Source organism: Epinephelus moara, chromosome 2 (genome assembly GCF_006386435.1).
Source record: "Epinephelus moara isolate mb chromosome 2, YSFRI_EMoa_1.0, whole genome shotgun sequence".
Taxonomy (NCBI): domain Eukaryota; kingdom Metazoa; phylum Chordata; class Actinopteri; order Perciformes; family Serranidae; genus Epinephelus; species Epinephelus moara.
This window is the reverse complement of record NC_065507.1, coordinates 41,222,981-41,227,061: the sequence shown is the minus strand read 5'-3', so window position 1 is coordinate 41,227,061 and position 4,081 is coordinate 41,222,981.

Below are 4,081 nucleotides of genomic sequence, written 5' to 3'. Positions count from 1 at the left end.
CTGTGTGTGTTATGTTCAGGTGTTGTCATGTAAATAACAGTGCCCAAGCAATAAACAGGATTTTATGTATTTTTACACTACATTTTCACTGAAAGCTGACCAAATCCGACCCGAGCCCGAATACAATTTATAGCTACATTTTTGACCAAACCCGGCCGACCTGTCGGGTACCGTCAGGCTCGGATCGCCACACTCTTGTGTGTATGTGTCCCTATTGGGGCCTATCTGAATTTCTGTCTTTGAGAGATATTATTTTGTAATATAACTGAATTTTCTATCCATACATATAAATTTTAAATATATTAAAATGATAAGGCATCTTTGAGTAAGCTGCGAGTATCATTTAAGTAGGCTATGTCGTGGCCAGCCGAATGTCCTCTTTTTTTGAAATCAAAATATGGTCACCCTAGGCCAGTGGCCAGCCTGGTGTGCAGAGACCCAAGGCTGAAGCATGTTCAGTCACTCAGGAGACAAGTGTTCATGCTGTTGGACTCTCCGTCACAGAGTCTGGAGGTGGTTTTCAGAGTGAGGGTACATGGGCTCCAAACCGTCTAGGGGGGTCTGGGGGCATGCTCCCCCGGGAGAAAATTTTGTATATATTTGATTTGAAGGCATCAATCTGGTGAATTCTGAGAGCCAAGTTATGATGGCAGAATATGCCTAGATTTCAACATCTTTGTGCTTTGATAAAATGATAAAACACTAGTGGTATGTTATGGTGAAGGGTTACGCTCAGAATACGGCTAAGGATTAATGGGAAAACATTTAAGTGATCAAAAGAAAAATGACATATGACAAACGTACTGATTTGCCTCTGGAGGGCTATTTTCTTATTTTAAATCATGTGCAGACAAAATATTCTTTTAAAACTCTCTCACAAACACAGTTACAGATACACAATACAATACAAAATACGCAATACGAAAAGAAAACAAAAGGTAAGACTCACATTAATTACACACAAACAGACAAAAATGACTGCTTTCTTCCCTCCCTCACGATTTGCAAGTACGGCACCCTGAATCAGAGCATTTAATTTTACGCGGCTTCAAAAAGAAGATTTGAAAAGCCCTCTGGTTGAATGCCTCTGGGACAGGCCCATTTATGGCAACCCACTGGATCCGTCGCGTGTGCGATCCGGCCGAGGCGCGGGTGCCGGAGCTAATAGTGGCCATTTAAGTCAATGTAAGCTGCTCCACCAGAAGCGCTGCGCCGCATAGCCGCAACCCCACAGCCGCTAAAAATACGCGCCGGGTCTATTTTTGACGGAGCCAAAGAATTCTCAGTAGGCGCTCCAGCCGGTGCGCTACAGATTGGCGTTTACTTACCGGAGTCATTTTATATCTGACCGATTTTTGGAGACTATAGGAAACACTGGCTTTGCATGTCTGCACAGATAGCAGGTGGAGGCTGGAAGCGCAAACACGGACATCCTGCCCTCTGGTTTAAACCCCGGGGTGGAGAAAAGGGATCAGAGTAAGTCGGAGGAGCAGACAGATGCAGGAAGAGCCTCCCAGCCCACAGTCTCAGACCCAGGGGCGGTGCCTGCAGGGGCCCCGGCAGCAGAGCCGGCTGCTCCCAGTGACTCGGCAAAGGTGGGCTGTGAAGAGGGGCACAGTACAGATAAGCCCATTGAGTCAGATGCTGGAAGTGCAGGGGGGATTCTCTGTAGCCAGGTGACACAAGAGGAGGAGGATTTGGAGTATGATTCAGAGACAGATAATGTGTCAGTTCACTCAGTTGGTGATCCTTCATAATTAATGATTTTCTGGATGAAACTTACGGACAGTCAAAGTTCAAGACTATTTTGAGGACACAGATAAGTTCATTAAGTTTGTCATTTTCTTGCAAAAGCTGGACGGTTTTGAGCTTCTAGAAAGCTTCTTGAGAGCTTCTTGCCTTAAAGCGCACGTCACAGCATTTAGAAAGGCTGCAAGAGGGAAAATTGTTAGGAAGAAGAAAAAATGTTTCTTTGTAGCTGTTGCTTTATGTTGGTCTTTTTCTGTGTCGTTTTCTGTTCTACCCTTCTCATGCAGGGACTCAGGGTTGGTTCCCTCAATAGGAATGGTGGGAGGGATAGATGTAAAAGGGCCTTAGTGGCAGAGATTGTACAGCAGAAGAAGTCAGATGTAGTTCTGCTGCAGGAAACTCACAGTGACCAGGCAAATGAGGTAGACTGGGGGCTGTGGTGGGATGGGCTGCATGCACTCAGCCAATGTTAGCAGGGGAGGGGTCCATGTCATTGGTTCGACAGCCCATTGGTTCGACATCCCATTAGTCCGACTGTCCGCGGTGCTGAACGGCTCGCGGCGGGCGTATGGTGCGCTGCGACCGGCTTGAGGCGGAGCAGGCTCACGGCTTATGTGTTTGTCACTTTCTTTTTCATTTTAACCCACACCATGATCTTTCCCTGACCCTAAGCAAGTGGTTTTTGTGCCTAAACCTAACCAGACCTTAACCACAGGGCATCATGATGATTTCGGAACGGACTTAGGAACAATGAGTTTAATATGGTTGGAACAATGGGCTGTCGAACCAATGGGCTGTCAAACCAATGGGCAGTTCCCGCAGGGGAGTAGCTGTGCTGCTAATTAAAAGAACCAACCCAAAGATTTGATCCGTTTTAGAGTTGGTAAAGGGGAGGTGTCTCATTGTTAGGATAGAGGTTGACAGGTCTACATTGTGTGTTGTTAATTTCTATGCCCCAAATCACAGAGCTGACAGATTATGTTTTTTATGTGTTTTGAGGAATGAGTTGCAGAAGTACAGTCAGGAGCAGCTGATTGTAGGTGGAGACTGGAATTGCACTATTGATTTCACCATGGATAGAACAAGTGAAGAGCCACACTTTCAGTCAGCTAAAAGTTAAGGCAGTTCAGATGCTCAAATAGACCTTTTAGATACATGGAGGCTGAAACATCCCACTGCAAGACAGTATACATGGGTCAGGGTGGGCAACAGAAGAGTGAGTGCAGCCAGGCCAGATAGGTTATACATCTCACAGTCACTTGCGTCCAGTCCAGTCAGTAGCTCCATTATTCCAGTCGGTTTCACCAACACCATCTCATTACTGATGAGTTAATCATTTCTTTAGAAGAAAGTTAGGTCTTACTGGCATTTTAACAACAAGCTGTTACAGAACAGTGTATTCTGCCAGGGTTTTGCTGATTTTTTGTCCTGCAGGTAAAAAGGGCAATTTTGATTTACTGAGGCGGTGGTGGGAGGTAGGCAAGCCTAAGATATGCATCTTCTGCCAGCAGTTTACATCACACTCTACAGCAAGGGTCAAGGCAGCAGTCCAGGAGCTGGAAACAGAACAGAACAGCATAAAGAACACTGAAGATGCCATGGCCAGTAGCTCGGGCTCTGACATGGATGCCCTGCTGAAGGAGAAGAGCTCAGTACTTTCATGCAGGAGAGGGTGAAAGGAGCTCTTGTTCGGTCAACTTGGTCTCCCCGATGCTTTGGCACAGGCTGATTGTTCTTCTGCCACCAGGAGGCCTGATTGAAGACATCCAGCAGTCTATGGTGGACTTCTTATGGATTCGGGCCCCTGTGCTTTTTTTTACCAGTGGATGAAGGGGGGCAAGGTCTCATAGACATCGCTTCACGAGTGGCAGCCTTCAGGCTGAAGACGGCACAGAGACCGCTGTACCACTGCGGTGTGCGGTGACTGGACACTGCTAAGTCAATCTTGCAGAGGGCTGGTAGTCAGGGTTATAGTAAGCAGCTGTTCCTGCTGAGGCTGGAGGAGGTCGATCTGGCTTGCCGCCTTTCTATGTTTCTGTGTTGGAGTCCTGGAGAATCCTTAAGGTTTCCAGGGATACTGCTGCCACGGCTGGTTGGTGGCTGCCAGAGGAACCACTGTTTCACACCACTTTCATTCAGGCCAGAACCCTCTCTTCAGCCAGTGTATGATCTTCACTGAGAGAGGTCAGATGTTTAAAACTGGGACATCTACTGATTTCTGGCAGGACTTTGCTGCAGCGCAACAACATCAGACCCAGGCTGCTGGACAGGCTCAGTACAGAGGTCCGTGCATCTCTCCCTGAACGCCTAAGGTCTTTCATGACAGAAGATA